The sequence below is a fragment of the Pteropus vampyrus genome, unplaced genomic scaffold (genome assembly GCF_000151845.1).
Source record: "Pteropus vampyrus isolate Shadow unplaced genomic scaffold, Pvam_2.0 Scaffold306, whole genome shotgun sequence".
Lineage (NCBI taxonomy): Eukaryota > Metazoa > Chordata > Mammalia > Chiroptera > Pteropodidae > Pteropus > Pteropus vampyrus.
The window spans coordinates 272,277-295,275 of NW_011889087.1; the positions used below are offsets into that span (position 1 = coordinate 272,277).

At 37.9% G+C, this 22,999-nt stretch overlaps 1 protein-coding gene and 1 pseudogene across 4 annotated transcripts in view; both read left to right on the forward strand.

Moving 5' to 3' along the window:
* Window positions 1-249: 249 nt before the first annotated feature.
* Window positions 250-22,999, forward strand: part of KANSL1 (KAT8 regulatory NSL complex subunit 1) — a 160,678-nt gene continuing 137,928 nt past the window's right edge. For 3 of the 4 annotated variants that reach the window (XM_011377086.2, XM_023521578.1, XM_023521577.1), the window contains exons 1-2: window positions 250-383; window positions 1,943-2,081. The gene's annotated coding sequence lies outside the window, so the exon portion shown is untranslated. Of the gene's footprint in view, window positions 384-973; window positions 1,183-1,942; window positions 2,082-22,999 lie in introns of those variants that run through there. The other variant, XM_011377085.2, reaches the window with a different exon arrangement.
* Window positions 15,179-15,297, forward strand: LOC111730307 (annotated as a pseudogene).

The following is a 22,999-nucleotide window of genomic DNA, read 5'->3' on the forward strand; positions in this document are numbered from 1 at the left end:
GAACCTACAGTGGTGAGGGGCCGGGGTTGGGGGTGATGGAGAAGAGGATCCAAAGGGGACTTAGGTAGGGGGTTCGGAGTGGCCGACTTGTTGGAAGCTCTGCCAGGATTCCTATTTCTATCCTTCCCACCTCGGGCCCCCTTCCAGTCCTCTTGTCCAAATGTCTCTCGTTTCCAAGAGCCGAGACAGAGACAGCGAGATACACAGAGACAGAGACGCCGAGGCACCAGCATCCCTCTCCCGCTCCTGTCCCGCCCCACCGCTCTGACGGACATCAGCCACCAGCCAATGGCGCTCATGATGAGTCCCGGAAGGGCCAATGAGAGACAGAGGAGGGCGGAAGATTCCCCGCCTCCACTTCTAGGCTTGGTTGAGCTGTGCAGGTAGGTCCGGGGCCGGGGGAGCCGCCGTTGGCAATGGTGCCGCGGGGGGTTGGGGCTCGAGTCGGTAGGGGTGATGGTGGGGAAGGGGAGACGCCCCCGTCCGCGGGAGTTCGAGGGGGTGGCGGTCGGGAGGCGGGGGCCGAAGGGCCCGGGGAGCGGGCGCCGCCGAGGGCCCTGGAAGCGGCAGGGCTGGGGGAGCAGGGACGCGTGTGTGGGGCTTAGGGACCCCCGCCCCGCGCCCCCTCGCAGGCCTGGGCCGCCGGCTGCCGACCGAGGGTCCGGGGCCCTGGTGCCCTGGTGCCCTGGGGCGGACGGGTGCCGGGCCTGGGGCCGGGGGCGCCGAGCAGAGCCCGGGGCGCCAGGCCGAGCCGAGGTGGGACGGACCGACGCGGAGAGGAAGGGAAGCTGCATCCCCGCGGGCCGCCCCTCCTGAAGCGAGCCGGGGCTACGGCCGCAGGCGTTCGTGCCCTGAGCCCACTTCCCCCTTCGCCCCCTCCCCAACTATAGGGATGGGGCAGACGGAGTCGCCCCACTGTGGGAAGGTGGGGAGGGTAGGTTTGGGAGTAGGGTCCAAGGTGGGGGGAGGGGTGGGAACTCGGGCTCTCCCTTTTCTCTTCTCTTCGTGCCTTTTGGGGTGGGGATCATGGAGGGGGGCTATTAAACCCTCCTGAGACTTGGGTCAAGAGTTAAACTCCCCCCCTCCCCCGACAAAAAAAATCCGAAGAGCGGTAAGGAAAGTGATGCCAAGTCTTCGAAGCCGAAGTGACAAACGCATAGCAGTAACAAATCTACTCTAGAGGTTTTTATTTTTAATCTTTCTTTAAAAAATGAGGGTATTGTCTTTATTATTATTTTTTAAATTTATTGTACAGAGGTGGGTGCTGTTATTTTTGTCCCTACTCGGGCAAGCCTCCATTTTAAGCGAAGCAGTAACTGGTTAAGCTGGAATTTTCATTCAGGCCTAAGACTTGAACAAGGATCCTACGGAGAGGTCATTTAATCTATCCTCCTGCCTCTAGGCAAACTTGCCTTCGTCCTCAAAATTAAGTTGTTTGGTCTGCTTTTAAAGATCTCTAGGAAAGAAGGGTCTTTTATTTGCTTGTAGCACTTCAGTCCAGAATAGATTTTATTTTTCATGTAGCGTAAATTCTGAAACTTCAACTTAATAAAATAAAATTTAGGACAATGAGAATGATCAGAGAGGTTTTTATTAAGTAGAATTAAAACATGACAAGGATCTTTTTTAGTTGGTCAATTAAATCACTTTTCAGAAATGTTTATGAGGTACCCTGGAGAATCCTTTTTCTACCTGGGATTTTGTTTTTCTAACTATCTGATAAGCAATTTTATATAAAATATATATTACACATTTAATCCACTTTTTATGTAAAATATATTTCTACGTATACATACATTTGCCCCTTTCCAAAAGGGACTGTGTTTTGTACATCTTTTTAAAATGGTGAAGCAAATAGTACTTCAAATATCCGTCCAGATAGCTTAAACTATTTGCTTATTCTTGATTATTTTTCAATCTAAATGAAAGTCCTCTCTTTCAGATACCTTGTTGAAACAAAAAATTTTCCTACCTGCTCATACTTGGTGACTGAGGGATTACTAAGACCTCTTTCTTGCTCATTTCTGAGTATTGTCTGAACTATTCCTGACACTATGAATGCTATTTGGATGCCTCTTAAGGTAAGATTCTTTTTTAAATTAAAAGCCTCATTTCTTTTTTTTTTTTCAATTGAGAATATTCTAATTATTGAATTTGCAATTCTTCTGCTCTCTTACCTGACACTTTTTTCCCCTCAAGAACTATTGTGTTTGCTTCCTAGGACTGATCGATTACTTTGTCTTGCTACTGGTCTTGATTTTTGGTGTTAAAATATTAGTGAAGTTCTCAAATTAACTTCCATTATGATGATATGTTAATTTTTTAACTTTAAATTATGACAACCCGTATAGTTGTACAGTTCTGTTCCTATCTCAGTAGGATGGATTGGCAATTCAGACATCCAAGTCCACTTTCAAACAGGTACTTTAGAGTCATAGGTAGTAGGGTGTGTCCCACTCTTGCAAATCTGTAGCTGATTCATGTGTTACAAAAGATGTGTCATTAACCATTTGTTTACTCTGAAACTTCATGTAGGATATTAGTACATTTTAAGACCTGTTGTTTTCCGTGTACAATTTTGTTGGAGAGTTCTCCTGCTTCCTAGTCAGCTTTGCAGGAATTTACACTATTTTTCTCAACAGGTAGCACTTTGTGCCAAGTTTCATCTCATAGGAAAACCTCTTTTGGGCAATGTGGACAGGTGACCTTTAGATGAAAAAGCTCATGTTGATGTGGTGGATCTCCAATCTCTTGGTTCCTTCCACTCTCTTGTACATAGATGGCCAAAGGACACTCCATTACAACTAAGCAGAGGGCAAAGCTTAAGACATATATAGGGAGAAAATTTGGAGGAAAGATGGAGAGAGAAAGATAAGGAGTGATGGAAGCCCTCCACTAACTTCACCAGGGGCACAGTTTGCCTTCCTTGGAGGTAGATATTAGTGTAGTTAAGATCGTTGGGTGGTAATATGTCCTGTGGAATTCCAAATTAATACAACGAACAAATCAGAGAATAATGCAATCTGTAACCTAAATATTTGTACTGTTGGAATTCTTTAGCTAAATGTAGACTGAGTTCTCACTTTCATTTATGTTCCAGCTGCTATTATTGGATGAGTGCTTATATTAGTGTAAAGGAAGTCCAAGTGACAGTTTTTCCAGCCATTTTCCCTGTAGTCTTGAAGGGGTTTTATGGGGAACCCAGCCAGAAGTCCTGAACCCTTAGGACTTAGAGGATCTTGTACAAGAGTTTCTCATGGGTACCAAGGATTTAGTACTGTGACCTGGTGACCTCTGTTATAGGAAGCAGGTAAGGGGATATTAGCGGGTACTGGTTTCCTAGAAACCCAAGGAAATTGGGATCAATATATTGGATTTCATTTTACAGTCACCTTGGTTTTAATCAATGTATTAGGTACATACAAGCCTGCTTTTTAATATATATATGATGTTTAAGATTTTACTTTTAAATCTTCGAACCTGGGGTTTTAGAATATACAGTTGACCCTTGAACAACCGTGACCACGCACACAGTTGAAAAATCACAAATAACTTTATTCCCCCAAAACTTTAATAATGGCCTATTGTTTACCATCTTACTGATAACATAAACAGTTGATTAACATTGTATTTTGTATGTTATATATATGTTCTAAACAATAAAGTAAGCTGGAGGAAATTTATTAAAATCTTAAGAGAGTACATTTACAGTATTTATTGAAAAAAATCTGCACAGTCTCAAACTCATATTGTTCAAAGGTCAACTGCAGCTCCACAGTAACCCCTGAAGTTGTACCAAAGACCTCTGGCCTGGCAGGAGTGCAGAATGGAAGTCAGTGCTCTCTACATGAGTTACCTACCACCTGTTAACTACTTGATGTAGTTATGTGGCTGCCTTCGTTTTATGTTTCCTACCAGTTTTTTGATCAGTTGGAGATCTCTTCTGAATACGAGCAGATTTTTTATTTGCTAACATTTTCCTCCTTTTATTACTTAAAGAAAAACTTAAAAATTATAGTGTTTGATCTGGGCAGAGGGAAGTTACTTTTTTCAAGGGAAGAGTTAGATAACATTGAATTTGCAGGATGGAAAATAAAAAGGGAGAGAGAACTTTATTCTCTTTTTCAGTTGTAAATATCCTTAAAATGTTTCTGAGATATATTTTCAGGTTACAGCTGTTTATCTTTAAGTAAAAAGAAAAGGTAGCCTAATTAAAATGTATACTTCGGAGCCAAAATGTTCATTTTCTATAGTTCTTATGCCTTGTTTCTGATTATCTCATTTTAGAACGAACTCTAGTTCTATCAGGCATTACTTAAACCTGAGACCTGTGCTTGTTTCCATGCTTATAGAAAATAGTGCCAGTACTCACCCTTTTCACAAACTAAAGTACCAAAGAAAACCTAAGTAACAAAGGAAAAATAACTTCGAACAGAAACTCTTCGGTTGAAGGCACTCTTGTTAATTAGTTAAGTTCCCATGAAAGGTATTTACCTCTTTCTACCAGGGGTCTACAGTTTTTTTATTGCTAGCCATGCCTAAGCAATATCAATGATGTTTGTGGTTTCTAGATCCAGTTATTGGGGCTAGGGCATGGATGAGATGGGAGAGGAATAGGGAGGAGGAGAATTGGGTGAGTTAGGGAAAAGAGCAAAGCGAAGATGAGACCGAGAAGAGATAGGTGATCTGCGGTGTGTGATGTGGTGCCACCGTCAGTTGTCTCTTATGTACAGCGGCTTGCCCTGTGTGCTGGACCGAACTATGATGAAAGCAGTAAAAAATATTCTTGACAAGCAAGGACAGAATTAGAATATAATTCAATATGATGTGGAAAGAGCTCCAAGATATACAGTTAAGTGATAAAAGCAAGCTGCAGAACAGGGTGTATGGTATCATACCCTTTGTGTTTTTGAAAAAGAAATGGAGAAAAGAAAATTTGTATTGACTTGTATATACATAAAAAAAAAAAACTTTAGAAGAATAAAGAAAATGGTGACATTGGTTACCTGTTAAGTCTGAGGAACTGGCAGGTATAGCACATTGTAGGAAGGAGACATCTCACTGTATTACATTTTCTTATATTTCCGGTGTTTGTATCAAAATAAAAAAAATTAAATACAAAATTTTAAAAAACTTAAAAAACAATATCTCGATTCTTAAATCTTTTCATCTTTGGAGGTGAGAGGAACACTGAGGGGCCACATCTGAGAGCAGATAGCCCTTGAGCAATGGTTTAAGGGATGTATACACAATGGGTACTGTAACCTAGGACACATTCTCCTGTGATCTTGAATTTTGAATTTATATTTGTATATTTCTAGAATTGAATTGCAAGGTCAGGCATTAAAAAATTTCACTTGCTCTTAAAATTTTAGTATAAAAAGATTTTTATTGTTTATTACTTCAAGTTGGCAATTAAATACACTACTGTGTTCTTGGTTGTGATCTTGGGCAGCTTCTTAATCTGTCTCAAATTCAGGGTCTTCCTTTGTACTAGAAATAATATTAGCATTTATTTTAGAGGATTGTTGTATATATTATATCTGTAAAGGACCTAGTGTCTGGCGTAGTGAACCACCACTATTCTTATAATAATTACTATTAATAATAGTTTCTTATAGCCTAGTAATAAGAGTGGGGGCTCCGGCGGATGTCAGGCAAGCTCCTTCACCTCTTTGAGCCTTAGTGTCCTCATTTATAAAAAGGCTGTAATTATAGCACCTAGCTCCTAGCGTGGACTTTGTAAGGACTAAATGAGTTTGCTGGCACCAGCTGCTTACAGTAACGCTTGGTATGTGCTCACTAAACACGAGCTGATAATTTTCTTCATGACATTTGTTTGCTAGGGCTGCCATAACAAAGTGCCACAAACTGAGAATTAAAAAACTGAAATTTATTGTCTTAAACAACAGAAGCCTGGGGGCAGGGCCACCCTCCCTCTGAAGACAGGATCACTCCAGGCCTCCCTTGTAGCTTCTGGTAGTTGCGTGGCTTGTGGCTGCATAACTCCAGTCTCTACTTAGAGTTCTCCCTGTGCACGTGTGATGTTCAAAAATCCCCCTTTTTAAAAGGACTGTAGTCAGATTAGGGCACACCCTAAACCTCATTCTAACTTGATTACCTCTGTAAAGACCCTATTTCCAACTAAAGTTACGTCCTGAGGTACTGGGGTTTAGGATTCCAAAGTACCTTTTTTTTCTTGTGGTGGTGGTGGGGAGCTATTCAACTCATAACGTCCAGTAGCCTTGTCAGTACCAAAGATTGGTGTCATTCATCATGGTGGCAGACCCTCAATACTGATACCTAGGAGATGAAAATTTTGGTGCAAATTGGTAACATGATTTAAAGAAGTAGATTATTTCTTTAGGTTTCTCATGCATTTATCTTTACTATGTATAGATTTTTATCTTTGAAACTTTAGATTTATATAAAATTGAAACTTTAGAAGGTAAGGTTATTCTTTTTTTGGTATCAGTAAAATTCTGATTGAAAAATTAGGGTCAAGATTACAGTCTTGCTCTCTATTATCCTTTGTAGAAATTGATGGACCTTTGGCTTTCCTTAATCTGTAAGAATTAGGCCCAGGTATCTGTCTCTGGAGGTTTGGGAGGTAAGGATACCCAATAATGTGGAATTAACACTCCCTTCCTTCTGTGAATGAAGAGATGTTTTATATCCAATTAGATGCCATATTTGAAAAAGGTGGCATAGTTATCTTCCAACATTTGGCTTAAAACTGTCATTTTTGGTGTAGACAGTATGGGTCACCCCAGAAATAGCAAATCTGTAAGGAAGTTCTTCCTCTGGCCTGACTGATTTAGCCAGCCCTCTGCTTCTGTTCTCTCTCCTCTTTGCTTTTAGGGTAAAATTCAAACTTTTAAACATAGACTATATTCAAACTTTAAACATAGCCAGCCTGAAGATCTGGCTGCTACTGACCTTTCAGTTTTGTTTTTAAACCTGACCCTTCACCACTGGCTTGTATGTACCTTTGTTTGATGGTTTTCTTTCCTGAAACTTCTAGTGGTAAGACTTTAAAAAGTTATTTAGTCGCAAATCTTTCTAAAGGGTATCTCGTGTTTCTCTGCCTCCTTAAAGAAAGCACCCTGAACAAAATTTTGTCTTTTAATAATAATCCAAAATGATTGAAGATCCTCACTATGCCTATCAGTTACTGTATTGTGCTGAAATCTAATGTGTCTCTGGAGACCATAAAATGTACTGTATTAGTGGACTATTATATGTACATATTACTTATTCTTGGGCTATTCTTTGTGTTCTTTTGTCTGTTATTTATTTTCATGATCGCCTACCTTAGTATCAGGTTGTTACTGTTCTAGTTTCAGCCTCCAGCAGCTCTTTCTGTGGTAGTGCTTTCTGTGGTAGGCTAGGATACCAGCAAACTAAGCTTGTGTAAATTATTTGCCAAGGAAGAGTAAATAGGTCTTTACTGATGGCAGGAGGGACTTTTCTATGGATAAAATACATGAAGAAAGACAGTTTTTGGCAGCTTGATACAAAATGATGTGGTTTTTCCATGTGCATTTTATGGAAAGGAAGGGTCCATTGCTTTCATCAGATTTTTACAGTGGCCTGGGGCTGCTCTAGTTAAAATACATGTTATGAAATTGCTTTGTCACTTGTCATCAGAGGCTAGGTCCCAAATTCCTATCTCCCTGTCCTGAAGTGAAGGAGTTCATAATATTGGGTATTGTTTGGACTGTGGGAGGAAGGGCCATTGGACTAGTCCGGGTGCTGACTCAGAGAGGGTGCAGAGCACCAGTGGTCGGGGCTGGAGTGAGGAAAAGAAGTTAGATAGTGGGCAAGAGAGCAGCTCTGGGCATTGTGTCTGGTTTGCTCCAGAGGACAAAGGGAGTAACCATAGTAAGTTCTGGAAGCTCAGAGAATATATTCAGGTACTTGATTTGAAGAAATTGGGAAATATGTATTTTTAAATTATCTTTTTATTTTGAACAGTCTAGTGACTTTAGTTTTTGCTAGATTTTTTTCTTGCTTAGAAATCATCTTGTGAAATGTTTGCAACCTAGATCATAATTTCATAAGTGAGACAGCTGGATGAGAGTGAAAACAGGGGCAAAAGAATCAAATAAAAAAAAAATAATTCTAAAAGCATCTTACTGTGGGGGCCTCTTCAGAAGTTAAACACTTTCCTTGTTTATAAAGGGTCTCCCCTCCCCCAGTGTCTTTACCTCTTAGGTCACAGAGCACACACAGCCTGTCAGGGAAGACTGTCCTCCTAGGCCCATCCCTGTCATTGTCTTTGTCTCTTCCCATACTGGGCCCACCCCTCTAGTCTCTTTCTCCTTGTAAGAACCTTTGACCCTCAGTTGTCTCTTTCCCCAACCAATTTTCAACTTCCCATTCTCTGCTGGCTCTCGTCCCTTAGCTTATAATCACACTCAAGTCTTTCACTTTTTAAGACTACAGAACCCTTAAACTGCACCCACTGGTCCCTGTCTAGCTTCTACCTGTGGTTGCCACTGAAACTGCCCTTACGGAGTCATCCCCGTTGCTAGATTCAGAGGATTTCTTTCTGTCCTTCCGAGGCCGTTTTGTAATTCTGACACCGTGGACCATTCCCTCTGGCTATGAGGGTGGTGGTCCCTTTTGGCCTCTTGTCTCCATTTCTGAGAGCCATTATAGAACGTGGGATCTGGAACCAGACTCAGATTCAAATTCCAGCTCTGCCACTTACTGTGTGACCTTGCAAAAGTAATGTAGCCTCAGTTACCTCATCTGAAAAATGAGAAAAATAATAAAATAATACAATAACACCTACCTTATAGGACTGTTGTGAGGAGGAAATGAGTTAATACATAAAAAGCACATAGAAGAATGCCTGGCACACAGTAAAGTACAGATGATGTCAGTGCTGGCTCTTTATATCATTGTTATCCCTGGTTGCTCTTTCTCAGTTTTCTTTGCAAACTTTTTTTCCTCTTTCAGGTCACTCTTTGTCTTATCTTACCTCTTTCTCCTCTTACCCTGTGGAGTTCTTGGGAGACATCCTAGATGAATTTGTGTCTCACTTGCCATCCATATACTACTGATGACCTGCAAATGTGTTTTTTCCAGCTCTAAATGGTCTTCAACTTGGATGTCCCTTGTTCATTTCAAAATGACCTCACTATCTACTTCCCCAAGTCCAACCTTTTCTGATCTTCATGTCCCAGTGAGTGGTACCATTACCCACCCGGTCTCTTAATTCCATCCTGTGGCACATTGGTTACCATGTTCTTAAGATCTTAGCTCATAGTGTTTCCCTAGTCACCCCTTCTCCCTTCTGAGTTCAGACCTTTGTCACCCTTTGCCCTCATGACCTTCAGTCTCCTTTTGATCATTCTCCTTGACTGCCTTCCAAGTTGCTGTTAAAGTGACCCTTGTAAAATGCAGATCTCATCATGTGATTACATGCCTTCTGGTAGTCAAGGTAAAGGTCAAATGCCTTTGCCAAGTACTGAGGCCCTTGGTCATCTGGCCCCTGCCAGATCATCTTCTCTACTTCTGCCCGAGCACTCTGCGCTCAGCGGTGCTGAACTGCTTGAAGTTCTATGTACCTTGTTGCCCTTCTGCCTCTGGGCCTTCACACATGCAGTTACCTTTTTAAAATGGCCTCTGCCCTGTTCTAGAAACTAACAGTGATCATGATAACAGTAACAACAGTAGTTGACACTGAGAGCTTTGTATGTACCCAGGCATGGCCTTTGAGTGTGTGTAATCACAGGTTTTCTTCTTTATCCAGCTAGTCTCTATGTTCTTTGAGAGGAGGGGCAGTGTCTTGTCTTTTGCCATCACTGCTTTCTATGCGATGGCACTTAGTAAATCTGTGTTTAATGAATGGTCTGAGGTCTGCATTGCCTGACCTGTGGAGTGCATCCTTATGAGGCTATGAGTGGAAAAGCTGAATTAGTCCCATTCATTTGCCAGTCCTGGCCTTACCCTTTGGAACTATGAAATCCAGTCTGTTCAGTGTAAGCAGTTCTGTATCTTTGGAATAGAATTACAAAGAGGTTTTTGTTGTTGTCATTTTTAAAATAATCTTCCATTGAATGATGAAGGGCACAGGTGGTTTTGTTTTCTTAACTGGGAACCAGTTTGCTGATAACCCAGTGTCATCTGGTAACTAGAATGTTTCACATTATTAGAATAAAATATAGGAAAATGCGTATTACTTAGACTTGTGGTATTCCAACCAGGTAGTTATATTTGGCAGTGAACTGATGGTAGTTTTAGAATTCGTTGTGACATTAGTTCTTATACGTTAGTGATCAAGTGTTCCCTCTCTCCTTCTCTATCACAGCTCTGTTAAGTATGAGTTGTTAAGTATGAGTTTAGACACATAACATTTTATCTTTTATCATTGCATATAAATTATGTTTGTAGCAACAGCCTGGAAAATGGACAAGTTTGTAATTGTAGCGTGATTATTTTTATCTAGGTCTTCAACATGGTAGTAATTTTTGGCCAGCAGGGGGAGCCGAAGTTACTGATTTGTGACTAACTGACTTTCAAACTTTGTTAGAGCCAAAAGAAAATAAAAGCCTTACTGACAAAGAATATGATAGACTTCACAAAGAAGAAATACAAATGACCAAGAGGCATTATGAGAAACATTTTTATTCTGATAAGTAATCAAAGGAATGCACATTAAAATGAAATACTATTTTTTAACCTATCAAATTGGCAATTTATGTATGTTGTTGAAGGTACTGAGGGGACAGTCTCCAAAACTGCTATTGGAACTGTGCGTTAGGCCCAATTTTTCTGAAAGATATTTTGGCAACATATATCAAAAAACGTAGAGATGTTCTTTAACTCTATAATTTCACTTCTAGAAATTTTTAAGGAGGAAAAACAAATATATAGGAATATTTGTGAACAAAAATATTCATTGAAACATTATTTATACTAGTGAGAATTGAGAATAAACTTATATGAGCAGCAAATGGGTAAATTATGGCATATTTAAGAGTGAATGATTATACAGCCATAAAACAATATTTTTGAAGAGTTTTTAATGTCAGAATGTTGATTATATGATAAATGAAAAGTTCAGCATACAGAGCTATATAAGGAAGATTCTAAGTGTATAAAAACTAAAGAATATATGTATATATATACACATTATACACATATACATACGAAATAAAATAATGAAAGGATTTATGCCGGTAAGCCTTACTGAGTCTATTAGAGAGGGAGAGAGGCTGTCACCCAATTGTTTCCATTGATACCAAGAGATATTTGAAGGTGAGGCATTGTTATCTCCTAAGATGTTAATCTCAGGAATTTAAGTCCTTGCTTTAGACATCGCCTTAGACAACACTTCTATCCTGTAGGACCCCAGAAAGGACTTAATATACATAAATTTATGCACTTCTTGAGTACTCTTAACCTTAAGTACCTCTTGGTCATATCACATTCCACAAGTTTCTTTTTTATCTGTTGTAGAAAAAAAGACTTCAGTTTAAAAGCTTAATATGAGATTTGGTAAGTTAGTATTTACCATATTGATATTTTCTGATTTTGATCATGGAGTCTCTTGGCTTTCATGTTTCTCAGTTGAAAATGATTGCTTTTAAAATGTAAGCTCCAGTGAAACCTCCTTCGCCCTCTTAGTCATCCCATTTACACTTCTCTGGGTCTTTGTCATCATTGCTTTGCCTTTCTGGATTTATTGTAACCAATCGGAACTGCATTTCAGAAATAGCTAAGTTATGATTTGTTAGGATAGGAAAATATATTCTATTTATGGTCTTTTTCATTGTTGCCAATAGAATTTGCAACTCCCCCCACCCCCCTTTTTTTTTTGCACATAGAACATCACATCGTCCTTAGGGAACATTCTATAATTATTCAGAAATTTCTTTTTTGACTGGAAGCTATAAATCCTTTAGGTGCAACTTAGATTTGTTCCTGTAAATCCCTTGCTTTTCATTTGTCCATACTGTAACACCTGTCATTTTCCTGACTGCTGTATTTTAGCCTCTTGTATCTCAGTGGGTCTTAGAGATAATTCAGGGTAAGAATCACCTTTTTAGTTAGTTCTGGTGGTTAGAAAGCTTAACATGTTGAGTTGAAATGTGACTCTTTGTAGTTTCCACTTTGGGCCTAGTTCGTCTACACAGGAACAGCCTAGAGCAACTCTAGTTTCTCTTTTGCTGGACAGCCCTTCAGATATTTAGACAACTTTCATGCTTGCCAAAGTATTCTCTAAGCTGAAAAAAACCCTAGTTTTTGCAAATGTTTCTCATTTTATACACTTAAAAATCCTTTCCACCTCCTAGGTCCTTTATTTTTTCCACTATCAGGAAGCTCATCATTCCATCTGCAAAATGGGGAATTCTCTGTATATTTTTTATGTAGTTCATTAAAATGTTAAATATAAAATGTTTTGAAAAATAAACTTTCAAAACATTACCTAAGATCAATCTTCTACTTATATTTCTTAAATTGGGGAAGTGCCTTTGCATCTACCCATAATTTTCTGTCTAAATTATACCCCATCTATGGTAAATATTCCCAATTTTGTGGTGACTCAGGTATTTTTCTAAAAACTGTCTTTTATTTAGAATCTAATCAAAACCTTTATAAAAGCCCACATACTAATTTCTCCTCAGGAAATTTGAGTAGACTCTTGTGGTATGATTTCCTCTTTTAGAAGCCATGTTGTCTTTTCTTCAGAAGGTTATTCATGCTGATTTATCTTCTGATCCTGTCCTCTATTGGAGATTTGCTGGTTTTGCCGATTTGAAATTCACAGCTAGAGCCCTTCTCTTGAATAGATGGGACTTATATTGATGGCATGTTTTTGTTCATTTTGTTTAGCAAACATTTATTGAGTGCTTAAGTATGCCAGGAGTTAAGCAAGGGGCTGGGTAAATGTTGTCGATGAAGGACACAGATCTGGACTCCATCCTCCTTGAGCTTATAGGAGGTCACTCCCCTCATGTGACTGTCAGCCAGTAAGTTCTTCCCTGCAGTCTTATAATTGTATACTTAAATTCTTTTAAAATGCAGAGAATACTTTGGGACTCCATGACTATTTAACATTTTATATATTAGTTTGGAAGCATCTTGTTTGATGATGAATTTGATTTACTATCAGTCATTTGTATGCTTTAAAGAATAATTCAGAAATAGATTTTTCTTCCTTATGTCTTCTTCAATAAATACTGAAGAAAATTAAAGGTAGACTTATCAGCTGCCTTGCTTTTATCATTGTTTATACCCCATTATTTATCCAGTGATCTATCCAGTCATTATTTGATATCTGGCTTTTTATATTTTTAAGCCACCTCTTTGTGGCTTTGCATTTTCTTGCAAGATTTTCATTGTTTTGCCTACATAGGTCTTAGGGCTCCTGATCAGCTGCAATTTATGGCATTTTATTACTTTTCCTCATTTTTGTTATCTGTTTTGAGAAAAGTTGTTTTCTTCCTCTCACCATGATCTTTCCCTCCTTCTTCATACTACTTAGCAGTTCAAAAATTATGGTTGAGCACATGACTTTTTTGATTTCTCAAATTCAATAAATTAAAGTCTATCTCTAGGCTTTGTTTTACAGATATGTTTGCTTTTTAAACATAATTTCAATTTTATCTAACTTTAGTCTAGATTTTCTTTTCTAAAATTGGGTAGCCATATGATACATATTTAGTTTTTCCTGATTTATAGAATGTTGGTTCTGTGTGTTTTTTATGTCTATTTATTATGGGTCGTATATGTCATTTTCTGATTATAATTTAGAACCCAGTTCTAGTATATATGTGTATGTTTTAGTAGATTCTAATTTTGTTGAGAAAGCAATTATTGTATTATTTAAAATTTTATATCAATTCCTTCCCAAAGAAGTTTTGTGTTGTTAAACATAGATTGTTGAACCCTACGTTGTTGTTATTGTAGTTTCCAGGTTTCTGAATCAATGCACTTTAGAGTTGATAAGAACCTTGATTTAAGTTAGTCCAGCTCTCTTGTTTTCTACACTAAGAAACTAAGAGCAGTGAAGTTGTTTGCCTAAAGTCACATAGCTACTTAGTGGTAGAGCTAGAACTTGAATGCCAGTTCAGCATTAATTATATCAGTCTAATGATTACTGGGGGATAGTCTTTATGCTAATCAAATTTATATTGGACTATATGCAAACAATTGTTGATTTATGGGGGAAGAAATAAAATGAACAATCTGGTTTGGAAATGAGTTGACTGATCAGTATATCCTTTCCTCTTCAGCACATAGTCTTCCTCTTAGATCCTGTATTTGTAGATCAAGGCATCTTCTTTATACTCCAGATAGTGCTGGGGATCACAATGCCAAATGCTTCTTCCTCTTTGAACTACCTTGTTATAGAAGGCTTGCCAACCATCTGTTACAATATTCTTCAGGCAGAGTATAATATTATTGCTTTTGTTGAAGCTTTTAAAATAATAATACATTCCAATCCTATCTCACTGAAGATAACTCTTATAGTAATAGGATTTTATGTTCTTTAAACTCTTTACTTACTTACTGATGTCCTAGTTGGTATCATTCCTATAGATGACTGATTGTATTGGCGACTTGTTGGGTCTTCCTCATTTCATTCTCATATACAGTGATTTAGAATAACTTGTGTTTGATGGAAACTTAAGTTTTTCTTAAATATACTGCTGGCAGTAAGTTTACAGTGTAACATGAAGGCAAATTAGTGCTCTGAAGTCATCTCTCAAGGGGAAGTAAGTGGCAGAATTTTGGCCTCCCTTCTGACATTTTCACAAGTGGGTATATGTACATCTAGGAGTAGAATTGCTAGGTTATGTAGTAACCGTTTAAAATTTTTTTCAAAGTGAAATTGTTTAGAAATTAAGTGTTATTTTGGCTTCATCTTTTTTTGTTTTTTGTTTTTTTAGAGCTTTATTGAAGTACATTTCTTATATCATAAAATTTATACATTTAAAATATTCAAAAAATTTTATTATATTCACAGAGTCGTGCATTCATCACCACAATCTAATTTTAGAACATTTTCAACATCCCAAAAGAAACCCTCTACCTATTAGCAGTTAGTCCCTATTCCCTATGTCCCTCACTCCCTGGCAACCAGTAACCTATTTTCTGTCTTTGTGATTTGCCTATGCTGGATATTTAATGTAAATGGAATCATATAATATGTGCTCTTGTCTACGGCCGTGCCACCCTGAACAAGCCCAATCCCGTCTGATCTCGGAAGCTAAGCAGCGTCGGGCCTGGGTAGTACTTGGATGGGAGACCACCTAGGAAGACCAGGTGTTGTAGGCATTAAAAAAAAAATGTCCTCTTTCGTGACTGGCTTCTTTTGCTTAGTATGTTTTCAAGGTTTATCTATGTCATAGCATGTATCAGTACTTCATTATTTTTTATACCAAATATTCATTGTATGGATAGGCCCCATTTTTGTTTATCCATTAATCAGTTGATGGACTGATTTGGGTTGTTTCCATCTTTTGGCTTTTGTGAATAATGCTGCTATAAACATTCCTATACAAATTTTTGTTTGGACACCTTTTTTTCAGTTTTCTTGGGTATACATACACCTAGGAGTAGAACTGCCAGGTTATATAGTAACCGTTTATCTCTTTGAGGAACCACCAAACTGTTGTCCGAAGCAGCTGCACCATTTTACATTCCCATCAGCAATGTATAAGGATTCTAATTTCTCTACATTCTTGCTAATAACACTCGAGTTATCTGTCATTTTGATTATAGCCATACCAGTGTGGATGTGAAGTGGCATCATTGAGGTTTTGAATTAATTTTCCTGGTGACTAATGATGATGAGATCTTTTCATGTGCTTAATTAGCCATTTGTATATCTTCTTTGGAGAAATCTCTATTTCTATCAAATTCTTTGCTCATTTTTTAATTGGATTGTCTTTTTATTGTTGAGTTGTAAGAGTTTTTTGGTTACAAGTCTCCATCACATGATTTTTTAATACTTTGTTCTATTTTGTAGGTTATGTTTTCTCTCTCGATGGCATCCTTTAATGTACAAAATTTTATAATTTTGATAAAGTCCTACCTACTTATTTTGTTTTTTTCACCTGTGCTCTTGGTGCTGTATCTGGAAAACATTGCCTAACCCAAGATAATGAAGGTTTACTTTTGTTCTAGGAATTAGATGATTTTAGGTCATATATTTAGGTCTCTGATCTATTTTGATTTAATTTTTGTGTATGATGTGAGATAGGGGTCCATCTTCATTCTACTGCATGTAAATATCCAGTTGTTCCAGCGTCATTGCTGAAAAGAGTATTTCCCTACCCCTGCATAGAATTAAATACAATTGGATTAGGTCACAAATTTTCCTTTTCTCTACCTTTTGCCTACTTTGAGACTTTCAGTGTAGAGATTCCAAGTCAATCACTGTATATTCTTGCCTCCTACTTAGTTCCCTTAATTTCTTAGTTCTCTTTTGAGGTACTTGCTTTGTTGCATCATTCTGGTTATGCAGTAAATAATACCTCATTTTAGCATTCTTGGGGGTGGTTTAGGCCAGCTTCACGAAAGGGCCAGAAAAGAGTGGAATTGGAAGCATAAAGCACTAAAATTTTGCTCATTGTTCTCTTAACTTTGAATTTTTAACCATTTAAAAGATCAGTGAATAAAAGATTTTTCTTGGCTACTGCAGTGATTAGCATCTAGTAGGCACTCAGTAAATGTTTATGAATTAATGATAGGGCTTTAAGGGGATATCCACTTTTATAGAACATCAAAGAAAATCATTTAAGGCATTACTGTAATCATTCAAATAATACTGTTGTCTCATTATAAAAATGTAATGTCCTAGCCTATTACCAGCAAGATCCCATTTTGATATTGCCACCATAGGTATGCTAGGAAGTGTGAGTAGTCTTTCCCCTCCCCTGCACAGGATTTTTTTTCTTTATACAACAGAAGATATAGTTTTATTTAGCTATTTTATTATTTTTTGTTCTGCTACTTGAGGTTAGTTCATTTGGGACAGATTTTGTTAGTTAAATTTGTGTCTAAGTTTGATTATGGGTATTTGGAATCTGGCTGAAAATACTGAATATTGTGTTCTATTATTTTTGTCAGTCTAATTTAGAAGTGAAAAAAGATTGCTGGAAAGAAAATTATGTATGATTTCTTAGTAAATGAGTGACAGAGATAAGATAGGGACTTTAGCATTTCCTGAATTCCATTCATATTCCATTATGGTCTCGTTTATAATATTGTACTCATAACAGTTTTTACATTAGGTCTTTTCAGGTTTCATTATCTGTATGAAGGGATATGTTCAGGGTTTTTTTATTTGTTTGTTTTTGGCATTCATATTTATCTATAAATGATTTAAAGCAGTACTTCTCCAGCTTTTCTTTGAAAGTACTCTCAAGGTCTGGGGTTGTCTAGAGTAGCTTGTCACAAAAATGACATTTTTCTGAAGACTCTTCTCTATCTTGAAAAAAATGAGAATTTTGCATTTTGCTCTGTAATATATTTGTTTTTATTTTAACAAAAGTGTGTCTGATTTTACTATCATTTTTAAGTTGATACTCCCGCGAGGTCTCTACAGTTTATTGAGTGGCTTCAGGCTCCCTCATCCATAGCTATTTGCTTCACAGTATACATGAGAACCCAGTTCAAGAATCCAGGAATTTGTGGATTAAAAAGTAATGTTTCTTTCCAAGAACGGTGTCTCCTTTGGAGGGAACAAAATTCTTAGCTCACTCCAAAATTCTTAGGTTTGCTTTGCCATCAGAGCAAGATTTTAGAAGTTGCATCTTAAGTTTGAACTCAGCAACTGACTTAAAAGATTTTATTTTAAATGTCTTGCCTTATGCACCTGCTGCCTCCTTTTCTCTTTGAATTTTTTTTTTTTTTTTTTTTTCCCCCTCTCTGTCTGTCTTTATCAGGCCCTCCACCGCTTGGCTGCTCATAGCTGCCTTGAAGTTCTTCTGCATGTTTATCTTTACATTTCATTTGGAAAAGAAGCCAGGTAGTTTCTTGGTAAATTTTGGGCACATTCTGACATTCAGGTTTAGAAATTTGATAACTGTGTTTAGGTCTTGGGCAGATCACTTCATCTGCAAAGTCAGTATTAGAACACTCCTTTGTTATGTTTGGTCAATTAACTTATTTGATTAATTCTAATTAGAGAATTTTAAAATGTTCTATACTAAAGTTCAAGGCATTAAAATTAATTAATGTCCACCTAAATTATCAATGTAGTTTTTTTGTTTAACTCCTTGAGAAACTATTTAAACATCCATATAAAGTCCTGGTTAAACTGCATGCATTGGAAGTCAGTGCTTGTGTAGCTAGTTTGAAATCTGAGAAAACCATCAATCTTGGATGCTTCATCTTAACATAGCTGATAGCCTGAGAGAACCTGACTTGTTTCTTTAAGTGATATAGTTGTATTCAGTTGAGTTTTAGTGCTATCTTCTGAATTATCCCCCAAATAAATTATTTCGAGATTTAGGAGTGCTTTCAGGGTTAACCTGTGAATTTAGCTATTGTTCTCATAACCAACAGTTAAATCATGAGGCTGCCTAAGATTAAGTTTTCTTCTTAATGAGTTACATAATCACTTTTATGGAGAGATAGTAAAATAATATCTATATGTAAATTATGAAGTCTACTCTAGTGTGAGGAAGACACTCATCTGGATAAATGGGATTGAAAATAAGGAATGTTATGCATTCTTAAGATACTTTGCCATTTACAAAAGTTTCAAATGAGTTAAATTGGTTAAACTTACTGAAAGTTTGTTGCTACTGGCCTTAATACATAAGAATATATGATATTTTGATTCAGTTGAGACCTCCATTTAAAAAAAAAATCTTGATTTCTGAGCTTTATAGTTTGAGCATTTTCTTATATTTGGCTAAATCTTGATACTTGTGAAACTGAAATACGTAGTATTCTTTAATACCTTTATCATATTTTCACTTATTTGCCAAGTGAGTAGCATGTTTTTGTCGGGAGTTTATAACTCTGGAAGGTAAGGTGATGCAGTGGGAAAAGTGAGAATTGGAGACTGGACAACTCTGATCCCAGTGTGTCCTTCAGCTTTGAGGTTTTGGGCAGTCTCCTAACTGTTCTCTTCTGGTCTCATTTCCCCACTAATATGGAGGTTGAACTAGATAGCCTTTCATATTCCTTCTACATCCGAAATTCTTTCATTTAAATTTCTTAACTTTGGTTTAGTTTATTCTGGCTTTCTATTTAATATTTAGTTGGTTAAATATTAACATGAGTGCATGCATCGATTTCAGTTTAAAGATATTTCTTTCATGGTATAATTTTACTATTGCCTGAAATAGATGGATGTGTTCATTTCTGTGATATCCAGAACAAGGTCTTGCTTAATAGGTAATGCATTTTAACCTTTTTAAATATGGCTTTAGATTTATGATTATAAATAATCCTTTTCAGAATAGAATGTTTTTAGGGAACTCAAAGTATTTTTATATATAGTGTTATCTGAGTTTATGAATGAAAACATTGTTTGCTAGAGTCTATATACAAATTGAGGTTTGAAATTTGAATTAGAGAAGATGTGCTGACCTTTACTTATCTCGGATTTTAACCTTTCAATATTGAACTTTGGAAAATAGCTTCATTTATTAATAATAATGTTAAATATAGTTAAGTTATAAAGTAGGCACTATTTTTATCTCCTTTTTTCAGAGCAGGAACTTAGGCTTATAGGTTAAGTACTTTGCCCAAAGTAACACAGCTGGTAAGTGATCGAGGCAGGATAAAATCTAGGGCTATCCCTGGATCCCATACTCTTAATTAGAACATTATACCTTTTTTTCATTTATTCAGCAAATCTTTATGAAGTGCCTCCTTTTGCAAGGCTATTGACTAGGTCCCTGGGATGCAATGGTAAATAATAAAAACTGGGTCCTTGTCTTTTTGAAACTAAGTGGTTTAGGCTTTAGGACTTTCTCCTGAGTTAATATAATAATTGCTTTTTAAAAAAAAAAGAAGTGAAAAACAAAATAATCCCTTGTCCATGTGAGATTAGTTTGGACATATGAAGTACTGAATATGTGATAGAATATTCTGCTTAGGAATTTCTGGCTTATTAGGAGGCATATGGTGGAAAAATTAGAGAGTGCCTTTTTAGAATGTGTTTATTGTGTAGGCGAGAGTAATTTAAAGTTGGGCTAGACTTAGTTCTTGCCTTTAAGAGCTTTCAGGCCAGTTTCAGAAGGTGAGAATGACATCTGGAAAAAAAACCTCAGAGGAATTACAGAGAACATTTAACCATAAACAGGGTAATATAGTGCCAATTACCCATCTTGTTATTAAGTGAAGTAAGTGATAATGGTGGTGTGGTGGAACATATCTTGAAGGAAAAATAAATTGGAAGTGGATTGGGGGAAAGGAATGGACAAAGAACGATGGTGAGGAGGGATGCAGAAGGAACACAGGGATAAATACAAGGATGGGTACAGAGTGTGTATACAGGAAAGAAGGGCCTTTCTGAGGTATAAATAATAAGGTTATAGAAATGTTTATTGTTACATTGTTTTTATGTAGCTGGAAGTCCAGAAGTCTTGCAGATGCCAGGATTGTATGATATAATGTCTTAATGCTGTCACCAAGAACCAAGGTTCTTGCCAACTCTCCTTTCTGTCCCCTTTTGATGTTGGTGGCATCATCAGGAGGTGACTAGTAGTTTGAGGTGTCGTGTTTAGCACTGTTTGAGGAAGAGGGAGTGTTTTTTCCTCGTCTCTAGGATTGAAGAGGCTTTCCTCAAAATTTTCTTTTGGGGGTCTCCTAGTGGGCTACCACTCATGTCTCATTAGCTAGGACTGAGTTCCATGCCCATTCGCAGCCAGTCATTGGCAAAAGGAATGATTTAAAATTAATCCATTAGGGTAGAGTGGGTATTGACTATTCCAAGAGTGATTTGACAAGTTAGTATGTGTGTGTGTTTTTAATCAGTCTTGATACCACTATCGTTTCTTGGAGAAATTTTAAGAAGATGTATTTCTCTCTCTAAGATTTTTGTGTCTGTAGTGGCTCACCTTTGAATGTTTTTTTTTTTTTTTTTGTAAAAATTGGTGCCTAAGCATAAAGACATCTGATTTGAGATAAGAGTGTAGAACAGGTTGACTGATTTAACTGTCATAAACACTGTGAACTCCTCATTCTTGGGCTAAGCAATGAAAGAAAGGGAAAGTTGGAATTTATTTTTGCCTCAAATACATGTTTTGAAATGACCATTTTCACCTTTTTACTAAACCATTGAAAAATTGTATTTTATAAACTTGGCTATTTAAGGACCTAATTAAATCTGGCAGTTGAGTTTTAAGAGTTGAAGCAGTAGTAAGATTAATTATTTTGTGGTTGGTGTCTTTGAACATATTTAAGTATACACTACAAAGGGCTTTGCCTTATTTGGTGTTTTTCATTCTGCTCATTTAGATTTCAGAATCCTCAGATTAGGGCTCTAGCTCGCCACCTATTGGTCCTGGAATTGTGTGTTTAACACCCTTCTGCTATACTTTGTGGAATTACTATTTATGTGGAAATGTGTGTACACTTTTTAATCAACTAATTTTCTTCCCCAAGATTATAAATTAAAAAGCCAATACTGGGATCTCTTTTGGATGTGTATACAAATACGTATAAATATACTAGTTTACTTTTTGTGTCATTCGACCCTGTGATTTTCTTAACTGCTTGCTTTTATTTGAGAATCACGACTGTTTGAAAGTGACATCTTAATAGTACAAATGGAAACTCATAGCAATATAGGTGCAGATGCTGTAGGAGCTGGTGAGTTAGTGTAACTTGGTGAAGTACTGAAACTGAGGGTGTTTTTTTGACTAGCAGAAATAAGGCATACCACCGGATATTGGTTCTGGTAAGCCACAAAACAGTATTGAGCATTTCTCATCTTCATTTTTGGTAGTAGAGCACACACTTCTCATCTACTGAATTTGATTATTGAATTGTTGGAAACATTTTTTTCTTCAGTCGTTTAAAGTAATATTTTGATGAATCCGAGTTCTTTTATTTAACCGCAAAGCACTTTATTCATCTTTCGGCAACTTTTTCTTTAGTGGTAAAAGATGATGGAATTCTAATTTGTGTAAAAAATGTGACACTTTGCACTATTTGCTGTATTTTTTGAATCTAGAAAGAATTCCATTTTAAGGAATAAAATACTGTACTATCAGACAGGTCATGAGAAATTGATAAAATGCCACCATTTTAAAGCAACTCTGGTAGGAAAGTGGGAAGTTTGCTTTTTGTTGTGAGATTCGGGTTTCTCTGTGGAGTTCTTTGTTAAACTTTTAGCATAGCAGTGAACTTCCTTTTGGTGGTGACAGGAAGCATAAATACTCATTGTGTAATGCCATTTGCCTGTTTTGGCGGATCTGCCAAGCCATGACATCCAAAACAAGACGCGTGCTTCCTTAACGAAAACTACAGTTCCCAGCGGGCCCGGCGCTGGTGGGCCATCACTTCCCTTTCTCGCTCCCTGCGGTCCCTTCCCGAGCTGGCCCGGCGCGGGCCGAGGCCTGCGCCTGCGCAGTGACGACGTACGCTTTTTTTTTTTTTTTTTTTTTTACCCTGGCGGCTGCGGAGCGCGGCGCGGGGCTGGTGCCCAAGCGTGCTGCAGTGAACGGAGGCAGGCTGCTAGGACAAAGGGCGGCAGGAAGCGCTTCACTGGTCAGGGAGCTTCAGCGCACGTTTACCCGATTCAGCGCACGTTTACCCTGGTGTGGCACCGTCACCGTCGGCATTAGCCTAATTACTACACAGTGCAAACAGTTCCTCGCTCACGTCCTGTCGCTCCGTCGCGCCAGTCCGCCTTGCCCCTCATAGCCGGCGCGCGGCCCCGCCAGCCCCAGCGCGGAGGGAATGTGACGGCGTCAGTGCCTCAGGTTAGCCTCAGCTCGGCCGGAGTAGGGGCCTGCTCCCGCCTGCCGCAGTGCCGCGTGCCGACGCCGCACGTCCGGGAGCAGCTGGG